Genomic DNA, 19,979 nt, shown 5'->3' with positions numbered 1-19,979 from the left:
GTTTGTCCACCCATGGAGTACTTAGCACAGGTCCAGGTAAAATGTATGGATACACTCCTTTCCTTGATATTCTTTTTTTCCCAAGACTCCATTCCATATGCCGGCATCTATGCGTATCTCTACAGAAATTTATACGGATCTAGAGATTTATCTTGTTCCTTAACTCTCAGATCAACTCCAGTTCATCAATGAGCTAGAAATAATATTTTTATTCCTGAAGCCGGGAAGACCAATTTTTCTTCATTAATTTCACAGAATCACAGAATCACAGAATAGTAGGGGTTGGAAGGGATCTCTGTGGGTCATCTAGTCCAACTCTCCTGCCGAAGCAGGGTCACCTACAGCAGGCTACACAGGAACTTGTCCAGGCGTGTCTTGAATATCCTCAGAGAAGGAGACTCCACAACCTCCCTGGGCAGCCTGTTCCAGTGCTCCGTCACCCTCAGAGGGAAGAAGTTCTTCCTCATGTTCAGATGGAACTTCCTGTGCTTCAGTTTGTGCCCATTGCCCCTTGTCCTGTCACTGGGCACCACTGAAAAGAACTTGGCCCCATCCTCCTGACACCCACCCTTCAGATATTTATAAGCATTTATTAGGTTCCCTCACAGCCTTCTCTTCTTCAGGCTGAACAAGCCCAGCTCCCTCAGTCTCTCCTCGTAGCAGAGATGTTCCAGTCCCCTCATCATCCTTGTAGCCCTCCGCTGGACTCTCTCCAGTAGCTCTTCATCTTTCTTGAACTGGGGAGCCCGGAACTGGACACAGCACTCCAGATGGGGCCTCACCAGGGCAGTGTAGAGGGGAACGAGAACCTCCCTCGTCCTGCTGGCCACACTCTTCTTGATGCACCCCAGGATTCCATTGGCTTTCTTGGCAGCCTGGGCACACTGCTGGCTCATGGTTAACCTGTCGTCCACCAGGACACACAGGTCCCTCTCCGCAGAGCTGCACTCCAGCAGGCCCGTCCCAAGCCTGTACTGGTGCCTGGGGTTGTTCCTCCCCAGGTGCAGGACCCTGCATTTGCCCTTGTTGAACCTCATCAGGTTCCTCTCTGCCCAGCTTTCCAGCCTGTCCAGGTCTTGCTGAATGGCAGCACAGCCTTCCGGTGTGTCTACCACACCTCCCAGTTTGGTGTCATCAGCAAACTTGCTGAGGGTACATTCTAACTCTTCATCCAGGTCGTTGATGAAGAAGTTAAACAAGACTGGGCCCAGTACTGACCCCTGGGGGACACCACTTGTTACCAGCCTCCAACTAGACTCAGCGCCGCTGATGACAACCTTCTGAGTTCTGCCATTCAGCCAGTTCTCTATCCACTTCACCGACCACTCACCCAGCCCACACTTTCTCAGCTTCCCTAGGAGGATATCATGGGAGACTGTGTCGAAAGCCTTGCTGAAGTCCAGGTAGACAACATCCATGGTTCTCCCTTTGTCTACCCAGCCAGTCATGTCATCGTAGAAAGCTATGAGATTGGTCAGGCATGATTTCCCCTTGGTGAATCCATGCTGACTACTCCTGATAACCTTCTTTTCTTCCACTTGCTTGATGATGGCCTCCAGAATAAGCTTTCCTGGGATGGAGGTGAGGCTGACCGGCCTGTAGTTCCCTGGGTCCTCCTTCCTGCCCTTTTTGAAGATTGGAGTGACATTGGCCTTTCTCCAGTCCTCGGGCACCTCTCCTGTCCTCCAGGACCTCTCAAAGATGATGGAGAGTGGCTCAGCAAAGACATCCGCCAGCTCTCTCAGCACTCGTGGGTGCATTCCATCGGGGCCCATGGGTTTGTGGACGTCCAGATCGCTTAAGCGATCCCTCACACAGTCCTCCTCGACCAAGGGAAAGTCGTCCTCTTTGTAGGCTTCTTCTCTTACCTCCGGGGTCTGGGATTCCTGAGGGCCAGTCTTAGCACTGAAGACTGAAGCAAAGAAGGCATTCAGCAACTCTGCCTTCTCCACATCCTCCACCACCAGGACACCCGCCTCACTCAGCAGCGGCCCCACATTGTCCCTAGCCTTTCTTTTGCTTCTGATGTAGTTGAAGAAGCCCTTCTTGTTGTTTTTGACATCCCTTGCCAGCTTCAATTCCAGGTGGGCCTTGGCCTTCCTCGTCGCATCCCTAATTTGTGAAGACTGAAAGCTTGGAGAGAAAACATTTCCCACAGATACAGGTTGTTGATTCCAGAAGGAAAAAATATTTTTCATACTCGGAAGACAAGAGTTGCTGGTTCTGTTGGAGGTACTGGTGCTGGTACTTTCTTTAGTGCTGTTCTTAATGAAAAGTTTTTCAAACTTAATTTGGACTTCAAAAAGAAATGCCATGCACACACATACAGACACACACAAGAGAAATTATAACCTTAGAGTAAGTTAAATATGATAAAGTTTCCCACAAGTAATGAGATGCTTCTGGAAACAGCTCTTCAGATTTCTCTAGGGACTTCTACTTGCCAAAGACAGACACAATATTTTCTCATTATTAGCTCTTCAGTAGAAAGAAAAGAAAGTATCGTGTTCTTTGCAGTCACATAGAAAAAGTGGTATCTTTAACAAGTAATTTAGAGCACTAAAATGAAGGAAAGATGGCTGCAGAACTTACAGTGATGCACAATTATTGGAGCAGAGAGATGGGCTGTGAACTCTTCTGTCAAGATTCTCAAAAAAAAAGAACAACCCTCTTGTGAAGTCTGATTTAAGAAGGGAAGGAGGAAAGAAGAAGAACAGAGTGCTTGAGCATATGTGTTCTTGCACTACACTTGGTAATACTATATCTGCATTGTTTCATATTCATCAAAACAAGACAAACAGATGCAAATTGTGGAGGCATCATTTGAGTGTGTTGTTGATTTAGTCAAATCATCAGTTTTCCAAGCAGCAAATAAACCATTTTCTGTTAAACACTATCTTTGGCAAAGCAGTGTATTTTACATTCTTGCTTCCAAATGTGGACATGAAATGCCACCCCAGCTGTTCTTTCCCATTCATAACAGCTTTCAAAAATAAACACTTTTAGTGCCACAAATGCAGGAAGTAATTTTTCATCCCTTTTTCTTAAAACACATTGCTGTCATCTTCAGTTATTATTAGGTGGGACTTTCAAAAGCACCCAGACAAGTTAGAACAACAACTCCACAGGGTTTAATAAAACCAGTACTGTTAGCTCATTATCTTCATATCTTTTAATCAAGTCTATGGTTAAGAAAGTTTACGGTTATATCTATGATTATAGCAAGAAGTACTTTGAATTGCATTGTTAAACAGTGACACTCTTACACACAGAAGAAAATAAGGTGACTAAAGTCTGAGTTCTGGAAAGTCATATTTTGCTGTTTTGCAGACATTGACTGTCTTGCATTCTTCACTTTGATTTCTCCATCTGTAAAAGGAAGATAATGATTCATAGCTGCTTTATGTATCTCGCATACAGAGGAGACTTTTAATTGCATTTGGATTAATTTATAACTGAAACTGGTGATGAAACTACCATTGGCATTAGTGACTGGACTATTTATAAAAACCATACTTCATACGGGTTGAGAGGACCTTACAAAGCAATCCAGCCATTCTTCTGTTCTACTCTATACAAACTAGCTCTATCTGATGGTCGTCTAGTCTGTCTTTTGAAACCTCCAAGGTAATCTGTTCTATTGTTTATTCATCCTTGCAAGAAGAATTGTTCCTCTGTTCCTGAAACTAATAACCTTACAGCAAATCAAGTTAATTATTTCGTGATGATAAGAAAAATGTTTCGTAACTCAATGACAGTTTACTGTGTGAAGATTAATATTGTGCTTCCTCTCCCCCTTCCTATTTGTACCTCTCCTGTTCTGCTGTCTTAAGAAGATTACCTTGTAAACATCTCTATTAAAGACCTTGACATGGTACTTTTAAGGCAGACAACTACTAAAAGAACAATTATTTCTCTTGCCTTAAATATGGCACTGGTTAGATCTCAGATGATGTTTGCCTTCTCTGCAGCTATGGTTCAAATACCATATGTGAACAGATAAAACTCCCAGATCAGTTATTACTCTTTCCTAACAGGATTTCTCTCCCCAGTTTAAATATGGTATTTGCTGGGGACAGGAGGCCAGGTTGACTTAAAAAATATAATACTTACCCTCACTGAATGCAATCATGTTAATTTCAGACCATATCCCCATTTGTAAAATTCACTTTTAATTCAATGCTTATCCTTCCCAAGTGCTTGTATCTTCCCCTACTATATAAGAAAATTCTTTATTCAGTTACCATAGTCTTTAATACAAATTCTGTATATTTCTAGATCCAAGAGAGATTTCTGATGGCCCACACAGTAAATCTTCTCAGACTTAGAGAAGTTTTTCGCTGAATCGCAGGGAAGGTTTTTGCTGGAGAGCAGAGACCTGTTAAAGCCAGGGAAACATTGGATGGACTTCTGATGGATAGCCCTAATAGGCCCTGAATATGCACTGTTCACTGATCTGCAGCAGACTTGTGAGAGATGAGAATGCTGTGATTTCAGAGAACAAAACTGGAAAAACCACCGAAGGCTAGGCTTTCAGACTGTCATCACCACATCAGCTGCATGCAATTTATTGACAAGACAACTTATGAAATACAACAAATATCCAAAGAGATTAAGTAAAGAAGAAGAAAGAATAGAATGCGCAGTTTCTCACTGTTGTGAGAAAGAGGAGAGCACTCCAACAGTTTGGAAGCGTGTGCCAGATGAAGCATATTCCTTTGACAGAAACTATGCTCTTTGGCCTGATGTACAGCTACAGAATAAAACTCAGATTGTGCAGATCAGGGAAAGAAAATATAACAGATATTTGTGGTAGGCATCTAACAATGCTCTATCAGGAAACACAAGCAAAACATAAAACAGAACGCAGTACATGATGGTCACTGTTCTATTCCAATAAAATAACAAATAACATTGAATTTCTTGAGCTGTGCTCCTAATGTCTAAGGGCAACAGAAATGTATTGTTGAGAATGTTGAAAAAAAAAAACTATGTTGCACACCAAATTGAAAAGGCAATAATTTTAATTCTCAGTGAAAGAAAAAGAAATTAGCATGATCCTACACATAAGCTTTTATCGCTGTAAGTTCTTTCACATGAGTAACTTTACTCATTTTTATTTTTCTTTCAAAATTATGGAGTAACTCATGATAATTAGGAAATATTTGCAGGTTTAAGGTTTTTGTGATGTGAGACACAGGAAAACTCTTCTGTCTTGTAAAAAACTAAAATCTAACCACAAGCAGGTTTTTTTTTCATCTTTTCATGATAACCTTCATTATACTGCTTCCGATTGATAGGAAAAAAACGGGGGTGGGGAGGGAAGGAAAATGTGTGTGAAGAGCACCGACAGATGAACTCTAAGAATATATTATCAGGAACATTATGTATTCTAGCATGAAACATTGTCTCATTTCCTTACCATTCCTTTAGTTTCTCACCTGATCAGTCAGAGGTGTGTTTGGGAGGTGTCTGACAAACACAATACTTAATCTATTTATGTCTCACTCCAAGTATCCTCAGGCAAATCATAATTAGAAAACTAAATTAGGATGCCAAGGCCCGAGTCCACAAAGATATTTAGGCACACGAGATCTTATTTAAATGCCTAATTCCCCTTGAGAAGCACTCAAACCTGATTGCCATGACAATGAGCCTTGCCTCTTTTATTCATAATGGGTATATGATAAGGTCTGTGTAGCGCAATGACATCTGGTGTAAGTATTTCTAGGAGAAGTCTAGACACCTCAGCACAGCACAGCACAGCATAGCTAAAGCCAGTTAGTTCACACAAAACCCTTTCTCCAACATGGCTTTACACTTCCCAAGATAACTTGGTTCCTGCTAGGCAAGATATTTGTGTGTCACGTACCATGCATGAGAAAATCCTAATGCCGCAAGCCAAGAAAAGAACAGAAAGCAGAAGAAGCATAAATTGGATACTTCAAATATTCTGAATAGCTCAATGAGAGTGAATATGTGTTGTTTGACAGAAGTAAGAAAATACCATTGCATTTTGAAAGACTTCTTTCTTTTTAATGAATTACAGAAGCATAGTTATTTGAGCAACACAGCTGTGTATAAGTTGTGATTCAGAGGAAAAATGAAAAATTAGATGTTAGATGAATGAAGGAAATGATACTGCTTCCAAAAGAGTAGTGTTGTATTTTTTTTCCTCTCTTACTAATATTATAAGTATTTCATGTCCCACTATTTTGCACAGAGTCCACATACTTATTTCCACAAGTAAAGAATATATTTTATCCATGTTTTTAATTTTTATAAACATTGAAAAGGAAATTTAATTTCTTTTTCAGGCTATTTTTCTGAAAATTAAGAGCAATATCTATAATGCCTCTGAAATAAAATTATGCCAGATATGTAAATTCACTTATTATTTAGAATCTTGAAGCTACAGACTAACTTTATGCACAGTCTTCAGGGACTTTAATGACTTTCATGCCCTTTGAGCCATTCCTCACACATATCTGTCTACATTACTTTCTCATTCAAATTACTTCGTAGAGTTGGTTATAAAAATGGATTTCTGCAATGTCCTTGTGTGTAGCTGGACTTTTTCTGATTTTCTTCTCTGCATGTTCTGTGTATAGAAATACTGAGCAAATAATACCTAGAAGTCAGTTAAATTGACACAGCTACAGGTGGGGGTGTTAGGGATACTAGTAGGAGTATATAAATCTAGAACAATACAGAAAAGAAATAAAAGTAGTAATAAAAGAAATGAAGAAGATAGCACAACTGTAAAAGTGTCTTCTAACAAACAGCCTTTCAGCAGGAAGGAGACAGCCATAATACAGTTTTAGCTTTCAACCCCTGACCTATGTTATGCTGAGCTGGGAAGAGATGAAGAGTCTCCTATGTGGAGTTTCTAGGCAGCTTCAGAAGAACCAGGTCACTGTCTCTCACAGTGGTACTTCTTTCTGTCTCTTGTGAATTTACTTCACTGCATGTGGTGGAGAAGGATGATAGACTGAGCTAGCTTGCATGATTTCTAGCCTTGGTAGTTCCTTGAGTGCTTCCATGCCTTTTTATGCTGCGGCATATCAGTTCCTCACCTTTGATTAGGAAATGTTGCCAGGATGTTGAAATGGGGTGTGAATATGTAAGGCATTAGAATAAGTGGGAAGAAATAGCCAATGAAATCTTGAATGTATGTTTAGATGCCTCACATAATGAGGAAACTGACTATCCCCCTCTAGAAGGCATAAATAGTTCAGCTAGACGTGTAGACAATTTTCACCTTAAGAAAGACCTAGAGCAATTGGTTATTAGCATAGACCAAGAGGACAAAAGAAATAGGAACAGGTAAAAAATTTACTCTGAAGTCCTTCTCTAACGTTCTTAGCTGATTTTATGAAATCCTAACACGGCTATCATCATGCACTCAAAAATTTAATCCCAGTTAGTACCAATTCTAGCAATATCCTGTGAAATGGCAGCTTGTGAACATCTTATAAATTTGAAAGAGCAAGTAATTTTGTTGATCCAAGGAAATACAACAGGAAGAGTAAAATTTGCCATAGGAAGGAGACTTTAGCCAAAGTTTATTTGTAAATATGCAAATCAACCTTCTAATATATAACCTTATAATTATACCACCCATGTAAATTGCCTAACTACAACAAGATGGGACCATGTGTCATTATGCATAAAGCAGTTCTATGGTATTTTAAACAGTAGGAATGTTTTCACTGTGGGAGACTTCAGTTTTCAAAAATAGACGTTAAAGAATGGCCATTAAGAAGCTTGAATATTCTTTAATAAGAAGAATAACAGATTTCTTTACCAAAAAGTGCCTAAAAGAGAAGTATTCTGGGCTGAGTATACACATTAGGACGTTATGAAAGGGTTTGTAAAATAAAATTACCTTGAACGGAGTGATATCTTCTTCACTCAGTTTACCTTAAATAGAAAGATAAACAAAAGTACAAAGCTAGCAGGTGAGAACAACTGGGTTGAATGTCTCATGAAGCTCTATTATACAAAGAACTGAGGATTTAGAAGAACCAGGATGGGAAGATCAGGAAAAGAGTCAGAAAGAAGAATGCAAAGGACAATCAAATACAGTGGTGCACTGGTATCAGAACATCTAGTGCAGATTAGAAATTAGAAAGATTAAGTGATAGTGAAACAATTATAAACCACCGTAATTTTTGCTTTATGAAATTAGTTTCTAGTGTGGAATTTGCAATAAAGACACTTTAGAATGTATGTTGCTGTAAAAGGCCCTGATGAAATTTCTTCTGGAATTTGCAGACCTGTTCAGTCGTGTCCAGGAAAGAGGAGTTCAAAATGCAAGAGGTTCTGGCAAGGGCATGCAAGCTAAACTCTGGAGTAGAGCACATATCTTTGAAGAAAAGCTTATAAAATAAACACGGATAAAGGATATAATTGATTTCTGTTATTACACCGTGTTGACTAACACTTGTCAATGTTAATAATTTATTTAAATCATGGTAATATTACATAAACTAAACAGATATAGAAGGGTTATTTAAAAACCAAGCTAATTAGAAAAAGTTTTGACCAGGACACTAGGGGAAGATGGAGGGAGATACTGCAATGTCTTTTCAGTGCACCCAAAATGATTGTCTTTTTCCTCAGAAACAGAAGTAATAAGCAGAGCTGGCTTCTTTGCCATGTTTTCTCCAGCTGCCTTACTGTCCAAATACTATCATGGTCTAAGTGCATCTCATCCACACTGAAGAATACCTCTTTCTGGACATGTTTTCTTGCACAGAGTAATTTGAGGGACACTGAGGGAAAAGGAAGTAGACAAGAGAATCTACTTTAAAAGTGCTGGAATTCAGTTTATTAAATAGGGTTAATGCTGCTCTAAAGCCATGTTAATCTGAATACAGATTTATTCCTCATAAAAAGGAATACAAGAGGTTATTGTGCCAAATACATGACTGTAAATATAAATACTAATTTTCATTTCGCAGTAAAACCCATGCGTGGCTAAAAGCAAGACATCCTCCAATGTTAAAGAAGTTTAAACATATTAATGAATAAATTGATCAATCACTGGAAAAGACACAGCAATTATTGAAATATCTTCTTCTGGTTTAAAATACACGTAATTGGTTACAGTCCTTTACCTGAGCAAAATTAGCATTGTAAACACTATTTTGAACAGGTTGCTAAACTGAGGTAAATCAATTTAACTTCACTGATAACAGGGAAGCTTTGGCATTTTACCCACTGCTACGCTGAATCATTTGTAAAAAATGAACTGATGTGTACAAAACTTTTCAATCTCTCTAAAGAAATAAACATATGTTTTCATGATCTAACATTTGTTATTTGAAAAACAGTTCTGCATGTTCAGGAAGAAAGATTTTTCTTTAAGGTAGCTGCTTAAGTTCTGTCAAATTCAGCACATTATGTCTTATTAATGGCCTGTAAACCAACCCTCAGACAACCACAAGCCTACAGCATTATCCAAGATGTATTTGAAGAAAAAGATTTCTTGACACTAGAGAAAAAGTTAGTGCTATGCAGCAGGGATTTGAATTCTTAGTTTCTTTAAGGAATTAAATTAGATTGAAACTTTTACCCTTTCCTTCTCCCCCCATCACAAAAAGTAATGTTAACCTCAAATGGACCTGCTGCTCATCTTCAGTATTTTGCAACCTTTTCTTCAACTCAAGGACAAAGGCCTCTGCATTGATATTCTGAAGGGAATCTGTATGACATTGTTAAGAATGGGCAAATGATCTGGAAGTCCCTACATAGCCAATATAAGTCTGATTAAAGCTTGGCATTTGTTTTCTTGCTCTTTGGAGCAGACAACATGCTGCCTGGAATTAGAAATACGAAAGACAGAGGAAGCTCCTGCTGTGCAGAGAGAGTATTTTGTTCTCCTCCTTTTGAAAATGCAGCTAAATTTGAAAACTTTTTGTTGTTGTTTTGAGCACAGATCATTAAAATAAGGTCATCCTTGTTTTCCCTTTCAGACTGAGATGTGCTGTCACACATATTTCTTCAGAATTACTGAGAAAGATCTTGCTCTACCAGCTTCCTGATATTTCATCTCTAAAATTTTAAAAATCATTACTTAGTTCTTCAGGCAAAGATATGTGTGTAGTTTTTGAGAGGATCTTCTACATATTACAATAAATGTAAATTTAAAATCTATAGTAAAACCCTAGAGTTTGCAGGAAAGGTCTTGTTTGAATGTGTACATAATCACTTACCTGCATCAAATGCACTCGTAGCCCCAAACTCTGACTAAAAAATTAATTTAATTTCTACTTAAGTGCACCTATCAAGAAGCAGAATTACTTCCAAAAAATTACGAGGTCCCTAAATGGTACAAAAGAAAATCTTTGAGTGAAGTACTAATTCCATTGAAGTCAGTAGCAGAACCATCACTAGTCTGCAGGAGTTCAGAGTTTTGTTCTTTGTTTTCATTATATGTGTTACATCCTATAGTTAGAATCTAATGCAGCTGACTTTTAATTTGTAATGTGATTCAATGAGAGTATTTGCAGCACAATCTCACAGTAAGCATCGACAAAAATCATGTAGTAAACCTTACAAACCTTACAAAACTTCCCTATTTTTTGTTGTTTCTGAAAATGCAGAATCATTTTTCAGATAAGAAATGTTTTATCATTACAACATTTGTTTATTTATTTATTTTCTTAAAAAATTAAAGATTTTTGTCTGCATCAGTTCATTTGCAAAAATGAGGCAGAGTATCGGTGGGGAAAATGGCAAAGCTTTGTTGAGATAAATGAAGTTAAACTGCAGTAGAAAAATGAGGACAGCAGGAGTCAGCTTCCAGAAAACTCCTGACAATGGATTCAGATGATTCCAGACAACTTAAGTTTGTTCCTGAACAGCCCCAGCCAAGTGGTTCAGGACCTGGGCCAGTGCGTTCTCCTGTTTCTTCTCCACAAAGGGGCTAATTTCTCCCCTGATTTAGCCTGCAAGAATCTTAGGACATGCATAAAAATTAAAAAAAAATCTCAAACAGTCTAGCCATACAAGAAATAATTGAGGTAGGTAATTAAGCCTTCCAACAAAGCAATTTGTTGAATTTAATAGTCAGGAACCATATGTTGCACAAAATAAAACCTTCTTTACCACTAGCATTTACTTTCAGATCCAGCAGCAGTTTACATTCCTAAACTGTTACATTTCTGTGATTTTCCTTGAAATCTTCACTGACCCTAATTCATACACTGTGAGAAACAAGGAAATACATTGCATATAACATATGATTAAATATTTCATAAAGAAGCAATATGAACAAAATATAAATATGTATATATGTAGATACACATAAATAAATGAAACAGCCTGACAAGTTTAACACAGATCCATCTGTTCAGAACAAGTATAGCCATCTCATTTGTAAACAGATTCTGTTATGTAAGAATTATGTCTGGCGTGACAGATGCAAAGTTAGTTAATTCACTGATCTGTACCTCAGTTTCTTCATATGAGATACAAGAAGACCTATGTAAAATGGCCTTATCATTATGTGAGAGGAAAGGATGACGAAATCTGTGATTAAGCATTTGACATCTTGTCTTCAGCAAGGCTTTTGACACTGTCTCCCATAACATCCTCTTAGGGAAGCTCAGGAAGTGTGGGCTGGATGAATGGTCAGTGAGGTGGACTGAGAACTGGCTGAATGGCAGAACTCAAAGGGTTGTCATCAGCAGCAAAGAGTCTAATTGGAGGCCTGTAACTAGTGGTGTCCCCTAGGGGTCAGTACTGGGCCCTATCTTGTTTAACTTCTTCATCAATGACCTGGATGAAGAGTTAGAATGTACCCTCAGCAAGTTTGCTGAGGACACAAAACTGGGAGGAGTAGTGGATACACCGGAAGGCTGTGCTGTCATTCAGTGTGACCTGGACAGGCTGAAGAGCTGGGCGCAGAGGAATCTGATGAAATTCAACAAGGGCAAGTTGCAAGGTCCTGCACCTGGGGACGAACAACCCCCATGCACCAGTACAGGCTTGGGGAAGACCTGCTGGAGAGCAGCTCTGCAGAGAGGGACCTGGGAGTGTTGGAGGATGACAAGTTGACCATGAGCCAGCAGTGTGCCCAGGCTGCCAAGAAGGCTAATGGCATCCTGGGATGCATTAGGAGGAGTGTGGCCAGTAGGTCGAGGGAGGTTCTCGTTCCCCTCTACACTGCCCTGGTGAGGCCCCATCTGGAGTACTCTGTCCAGTTCTGGGCTCCACACTTCAAGAAAGATGAGGAGCTACTGGAGAGAGTCCAGCGGAGGGCTACAAGGATGATGAGGGGACTGGAGCATCTCTGCTATGAGGAAAGGCTGAGGGAGCTGGGTTTGTTCAGCCTGAAGAAGAGAAGGCTGAGAGGTGACCTAATAAATGTTTACAAATATTTGAAGGGTGGGTGTCAGGAGGATGGGGCCAAGTTCTTTTCAGTGGTGCCCAGCGACAGGACAAGGGGCAATTGACACAAACTGAAGCACAGGAAGTTCCATCTGAACATGAGGAAGAACTTCTTCCCTCTGAGGGTGACGGAGCACTGGAACAGGTTGCCCAGGGAGGTTGTGCAGTCTCCTTCTCTGGAGATATTCAAGACTCGCCTGGACAACTTCCTGTGCAGCCTGCTGTAGGTGACCCTGCTTTGGCCGGGGGGTTGGACTAGATGACCAACAGAGGTCCCTTCCAACCCCTAACATTCTGTGATTCTGTGATTCTGTGATTGTCCAGTTCTTGCATTGTTCTGACAAATTTCTCATTTTAATTTCTTAATTGTTTGCGGAATTTCTTCAAAATTTCACAAAAATAACTATCACTTAGCTGTTACATTTCACTATGTGATGAGAAAGATGATCTGCTATTATAATATAAACAGTATTTAATACCTTGGGCAGCTGCTTGGGAGACTGACAGGCTGAAAGATATTTTCTATGGCAATTGTGTTTAACAGAAACTGTCATCTGAAAATGTATGATTGAGAGAGAATGAATAAATTAAGAAAGTAATAGACTATATGAAATCTACCCATTTCACAAGTAATACATGGCAAATCATCTTTGGAACAAACCAGGGGTAATTTTTGTACAAACAGAAAGAATGCTGATACATACTTTAATAACAAATGTAACCCTAAAAAAGAACTACGGATAAACCTTTACGCCTTATAGGATTATCAAGAGTAAATTTTTACTGTCTTGTTTCTTCCTGGAAGAAAATCCTAGGAAAATAGCCAAGAAGAGGTTACTATAATTAAAGATACATGTATCTACATACTTAAATGTATTAGCAGGTCCCATGCATTTTCTTTCTTCACTTTTGTTTATTTGATCTAAAATATGCACAGATTTCTCTAACAGTCTGGTCCGATTTCCTGCTTTTGCTCTATGTGATTTTACCTAATGTACTGACACTAGTTACACAGTCATGATATGTTCACACATTTTAAAATAAGGGAAATTTTTAACTGTGCAAATAGAAGAGAAGAATAAAAAAATCTTGAGTTTTCTTGGCTTCAGTAGTGACAATATATTCCTCAAGCAGATAGGTAAGCAGGCTAACTAAGATTAATCAAGCCGCAATAAATTCAATTCACTATATGCTTTTAAAGCATATAGTTAAATGTTACTTAATAATTAAACTTTACCACTTCATCCTTCGCAACAGTACATCTTTTGTGCACACACGATGCCTTCATGAAAGCATCATGAAAGAAACTGCAGATTACTCAAAACCAAAAAAGTGTAACAAAACTTATCAATATATTTTCTTCTTGACCACAGCAATCTGAATTTTCTTTTAGTTTAATCGCAAAGGAAAGGAAAAAATCAAAAAAGAAAAAAAATCAAGAATCATCATAAGTCTTCTTAATTCTTATGAAATAACTGTAAAGTTGGCTACCTTTCACAATGGTGAAAATGGTATTGCAATACTTCAACTAAATCAATTGAATAGCTGTGGCTGACACCCAGCAAAGTCTGGCTCTCTTTCTACAAGATGCAGAATAGGTCTTGAAGTGATTTTAAACAAGTATAGGTACATTATCTAAGACAATGTTCATTCATAGCATTTATAAAAAAAAAACGCAGAAAGCTTATAACAGAAAAAGTAATATCCTACATTGTAGACAGAAGGATAGATTCAATAAATGTGTAAAATACCATAACAACAACAATAACCCACAGTTATGAATCCTTTGTTTAATGAACATTTCTCCTAAAATTAAGATTTTGTTTTCTTTTTTAACAAAAACAGAATCATTCTGCCAAGAAAATGGGATCTCAGTTGAGGGTGGTTGGATGTAGCTAGAAAAATAAAAGTAGGGCCCCCAGGAGCGTTGGGGTCAATATATCCTCTAGACTACATCTGATAAGAAACAAAATTTGTGATGAAATCCTGGTTGTTAATGGTTGATGTATATTACTTTAATAGAGCTCATCCTAGAAACTGATGTCCCAGCATGACACCAGTACTTCTCTGAGTAAATACTGCTCTGATGGTCAGGGAACTGGACTTGGATTTCAGCATCTGCAAAAAGACAATCCCATGACACTACAAGAACAAACAGTAGTTTCAAATAATTTTTCTCCTGGTTCTTTAGAGAAGAGAAGGTGATATGTGTTCTTTTTGTGTAACACCTCTAATTTTCTTCATGGTACTTGATATGAACCATATTAGTATCACACTGATTACTTTATAGTTCACATTCTCTTCCTCTAACTCAGTTTCTCAGGATTAACACACCTCCAAAAGAATTCTTTTCACGTTTTCCTTTCTCTTGTGTCTCTGAAACCTTTACTAAATGAGCTTCCTGAAGAATAAAAGACTGCTCTTGTAATAATTTCAGTTATTTTTTCCTGAAGAAAAACAAATTCAAGGGCAATTTTTGACAGGGAAGAACTTATACCCCAAAACTAAAAACAATTTAGCATTGTCAAGGCAAAAAGAATAGTACAAATATTTGTCTAGTAATTTTTTTCAGGCAGTGACAAAAATTACTATATTTTGTCAAATAACACATGACATTTATCAGTGCAACTTCTGAGTCTAAGTATCACATTTTCTTTCATTCCTTTCAGGAAAACGTATATTCCACTTGAATCAAGAGAAGAAATTATTTTCACACTGGTCAGAAGAGCACATAGTTGAGTGGAGCAGAATGTACGTGCACCCGCAGCGCATGAGAAATGGAAATCTGCAGAGTCCTCTCCTGAGTAGACTCTTCAAGCAGATGTTTAAATGTTTTCTTGTGTTAGAGCCTGCAGAACCACATCCCCAGTTCCGAGCACTACAAGACTCAGTTAACCTTTCCGTTTCCTTTAGAGATGCTGGCAAGGCATTTGGACGCTCAAACCCACTCTTCATAGCAGGAATAAGATATACAAAACACTAAAAGACTAAATAAATGAAGACTATCAGGTATTAATCTCCTACAGGCTCTTCTCAGGAAAAAGAAAAAGAAAAAAAGAAAAAAGGAGAAAGGAAAAAGAAAAGAGATAACAGAAAGAAAAAAAAAAATTTGTGCAAACGCAGTTGATTGGAAGGAGCATGTATTTTGACCCTGATGTCAGAACTCCTCTCCTTATTAGCAGTGAAGTGTTGTGACTGTGAAATAAACCTGGCAAATGTCAAAGTACAATAATGCCAAATGATGTTTCAAATGGTCCAGTCAATGTCTTTCCTCTCTTACAACAATTTATAAAATAACTTACAATGGCTTGATACACTGAATAGATTATTAAAGATGCTCCAGTCATTGATAGCTTGAAAACAACTTTTATTGAGCTTTTTGATATTTTAATTTTGTTTAAAAGAACAATAGAACAAATAAGCACCTTGCCAGATGTTTGTTCACAAAGCAACTGAGCTCTGTTTTGGCTGAGCCTTGCAGTTCATGCGAGAGAACCTAGGAGATGCCATCTTTTGCAGGGTGGGAGATGAAATCAGGTGCTGAGCACAGAGGGAGCACAATTTAGTCTAAAGATTTTTATCAGTCTCAGCAAAACCTTTGTTTCATAAAGGGTAAAAAAAAATCTTCCTTTGCAAACAAAGATGTTAATAACTTTATGTGATAAATGCTTTCTTTCCTCAAGACATTAAGCCATTTTTTTTGTGCAGACTTTGCAGAAATTGTAAAATGAATTATAGAACAATTTTCCTTGTCTTTGATATAGTAACTGTAAAGGAACACTCAAAGAATGCACAGAGTTGCAAGGCAGAAGCTAACATGGCCACTGTATATCTGACAAACACTACAGGCGATCTGGATGGAGAGGGGAAAAAAGCTGAAACCCCTATATCTATTTATTCCCCCCTACCACAGTAGTAGGGCAGATGATTTTATTTGTTTTTTTCATTCATTTCTCCTGAGGTAAAGAGAAGTCTGTCAAAAACGGTCACTGGAAAAGAAGTCAGAAAACTATTCAGAACTGAGGACTAGGTGTTCAAAAATATTACCAAAAGCAGTACAAAGTAAACAATATTTTCACTCTACCTTTATGCTGTTCTCCTGGGAAGGCACATCAACAGACACAGAAAGTAGACTACCTAGGAAAAAAAAAAAAGGCAGGAAAGCAGCATATACTTTTAGATCCTTCATGATTTTAAAACAGGTGTAATTGCTTTCATTTCCATGTAGGTCTAAATTCGTGGTATCCCCTCTTCAGACTCCTGAAATTATTGTTTTATGAAGATGTTTCTAATTTGTATTTTTCACTATTTCCCAGATGTAAAATGTGGTGCTCAAAACTGTAAACATTTATGTATCTGAGTAATTTTCTGTGCGTGGATAACCTTACCGACTGAAAATAGTAGATGGGGATTTCAGTGAAACTCCTTATACTAGGAAAGCTATTCAGTTGTCCAAATATTTAGAGACTCAACTTTCCAGCTATCTGCAAAATACATTAAAACAAGTAAATATCTAGAGCCAGAAAAAAAGACTTTCCCTGAAAAAAAATAAACACAGTTTACGTGCAACACATCAGAAAGAAAAAAATCCCGGTTCTTACCTTCATACTATTTTTAACACTGGCTGAGCATGTTACGTTTTGAGATTTTAATTAGGTTGTCTTTTTTTTGTAGAATTGGAAATAAATACCAATGCATTATAGTTATGATATCAAGTGATCATCAAACACAATCTGGATTTCACAGATCCCTGAAGCTCTTGAGTTATGTTATATAAATAGTCTAAACATAAATTCCACAGAAAATGGCTGATTTTATATACCATTCTGTTCTAGATTTGTTCCGGATGCTTATAATTTAGTAAACTTACAGTATATGTCGAAGCACTTCCTCTGGAACAGGGTTAAGAAGGTCAAACATCCACCTGCAGACAAATGAATTATAAACTGCATGTATACAGTATTTCTGAAGAAGACAGCATTCATTTAAATAAGAAAGTGTTCAGAGACCCAAATGCTGAAAAGCATTATACTCTGTGGGGATTGGTCAAGAAAAAGGGGGTAGAGGCAGGTTTTTTTTCCCTCCATACTGGTGCTATATACCAGTCATACTGCAAAGATTACAGCCCAATAAAAATGACTAAAAGATTGCCTTTGAAACTCTCAGTCTCACGGACACATGCAAATTCCTCCTTCAAACATCAAGTCAAACACTGATATGTCTGGATTCAGCAAAAAGAAATGTACTGTCAGGAAAATGCCTAGCAGTATTAGAAAATGCATTATCTTGAATCTGGCAAGCAGATTTTGTCTTTTTTCCCACTATCTAGGGCAAGGTGGAAGGCAGAGAGCAAACACATTCAGGGTGTTCCTGCAAAAGAGGAGAAAATGGTTAGTAAGGAAAAAATGTGTAGTGTGTGGGACGTGTAAAGGGCAAGAGAAAGAAGTGAGAGAGAAAGAGAAAGGGACCTTGTGTTCTTCCTGAGACTGACAATGACACAAAGATGCTACAGAAGGTAAGTGGGTATCACAGAGCTCTGCGGAGGTATTTGTTGTTCTGCCAGATTAGAAATAGAAATAACTGACTGTTCTGAGCCTGAGGGACACTTACATAAGACTTCAGTCTAAAAGTTGTCTCCTGTAATATTTAAGGGCAAGGGGAGAAAGTGAGTAATACAGAAATAGTGTGTTGGGTCAGATTTCTTCCATTCCCATATTTTTGTTAATTTTACTACTATTCCAATTAAGAAGTTCATTTTAAAATACAGAACTTGAGATTTGTTTTGTGCTGCTAACTGTTCATTGCACTCAGGAGATGAGGAGGGGATCACAATAAGCTGTGACTGTGCCACATGTACCTGCCCAAAAATCCTCTGCATGTGGTGGCAATGCCTTTAGCCAGCTGGCAGACCTTAGGACAGCTCCTGGCCTTTATTCCTCTGTCCCAGAACCAGGGCAGAAATCCTTTCAGAAGAGGGAGCTTCTGCTGATAGGAGTGTAATTAGGAAGCTAAACCTCTGTCTTTAAATCCATCTGCTGAAATAATCCCTCAAAATCTTGCCATTTGCTCAGAAGGAAAACAGACATAGTAAAATAACATCATGATGATTTTCCTCCACTCTCTCTCCCACATGATATAAAAACACTCCTTCTCACTAGTCGTGTCTTTTGAATGTTTTTCGCATTATATTTGGCTAATTAGATATATTTCCATCTTTCATGTTTCATTTGAACACATTTAAGGTGCTTCTGTGTTCATGGTGTGTTCGTTCGCATTGACAGGGAAACAGGTGGATCACATGGGTCCCTGCCATCTCAGGGGCTATGTGTATTTCACTCCTTGGATTTATTTAGTTTTTTAGATCTGATTCTACATGCATGTTTCAGGTGTAGCATACTGTTGTGTTGTCAGATCTTTATTTTCTTGTTGTTTACATATGTGAAAATAAACTACTCTTCAACCATTTTTCAGCTTTCATTGCAATTCATATTTTCTCCTTTATAAAAGTCCTTAATCCTTTTCTGTCATCCTTGTGGATATTTTATTTAATCAAATGCCATAGTTACACAAGAATTTTCCAATACATTATGATTGGATTTTTGGATTAAACCAAGATACAGCATTTTGGGGACAGCTATCTCCCTCTACCTTTACATAGAAGACCTGGGGACACCACTTGTTTTTGAGTACTGCCCTGGGGCCTCAGAAGGGAATGCTGTTCTTCAGAGCACTAGTGATGACACTGGAGGGGTTTCCACCAGCCAAAGAAGGTTTACTTACAACACCATCATTCTAATCCTTTTCTACAACATGCTAACTAATAAACTGCCCTTTTATTAGTTGTTTTGGGGTAGCTAAGTGACCTGGCCTCCACCTCAGAAGCTCATAAAAGACATAGCAAAGAAAATACTGTCAGATATTACAATCCCTTAACTCAGTGGAAGTTTTCTTTGTTCTTCAGGTAACTCTCTAACCTTGAAGCCAGAACAGTTCTGAGATGTATTTAGAAGTTCAGAGCAGTCATGTAATCAAGGTGCCTTGTTACCACCTCTGAAATGGAGCACTTCAGATCTGGGCTCCTGAGGGCAGCTACAGAGATATTAGCTCATACTGTTCAGGGGGGTCTATTTTTCCCTGCCTTTCCTTGTACACTGCAATTTTCTGTTCTTGGTTTCTTAAGCTAATTCTTGTTGGTGTGCAATTCAACTGTGAAGACACACATTATGCCTCAAACAGTTCTGCAACTCTGTTTAAATTGAAGTTAAAGCATGATTCTCCTAATTAAAGCTTTTAAACACTTAAATCAAATCCTAGTTTAGGGATTTAATTTTCTGTTTTCCATTCATTCATCAAAATGTGGTTTCTAAACATGTTTATAAAAGTCTCTTAGAGATTGTGTCTTTTGAGGCTTTGGCATTGGGGCCCAATTTACTTATGCACTTTGAAACAGAGGACAGTACGTGTTTAAGACTGCTTTTAAAAACCTGCTTTATAAGACTAAGCCTTTTAAAATTTTATTGGTGTCTACGTTTTATATTAATTGTGTGGTATGTCCCCAGGTATTTTCACAAAGGACATTT

The 19,979-nt window shown here is 38.2% G+C and overlaps 1 long non-coding RNA gene across 3 annotated transcripts in view; it reads right to left on the bottom strand.

Annotated features, from left to right (window-relative positions):
• LOC142360752 (uncharacterized) overlaps positions 1-17,350 on the bottom strand; it is a 47,638-nt gene extending 30,288 nt beyond the window's left edge. The window contains exons 1-3 of one of the 3 annotated variants that reach the window (XR_012763330.1): positions 17,270-17,350; positions 16,484-16,536; positions 15,863-16,388 (exon numbers count right to left, since the gene is read on the bottom strand). This is a non-coding gene — a long non-coding RNA (uncharacterized LOC142360752). Of the gene's footprint in view, positions 1-15,862; positions 16,389-16,483; positions 16,537-16,787; positions 16,863-17,269 lie in introns of those variants that run through there. The other 2 variants (XR_012763329.1, XR_012763331.1) reach the window with 2 other exon arrangements.
• Positions 17,351-19,979: the final 2,629 nt, after the last annotated feature.

The sequence above is a fragment of the Opisthocomus hoazin genome, chromosome 3, assembly GCF_030867145.1.
Source record: "Opisthocomus hoazin isolate bOpiHoa1 chromosome 3, bOpiHoa1.hap1, whole genome shotgun sequence".
Classification (NCBI taxonomy): Eukaryota; Metazoa; Chordata; class Aves; order Opisthocomiformes; family Opisthocomidae; genus Opisthocomus; species Opisthocomus hoazin.
This window is presented reverse-complemented; position numbering and strand designations above follow the sequence as displayed.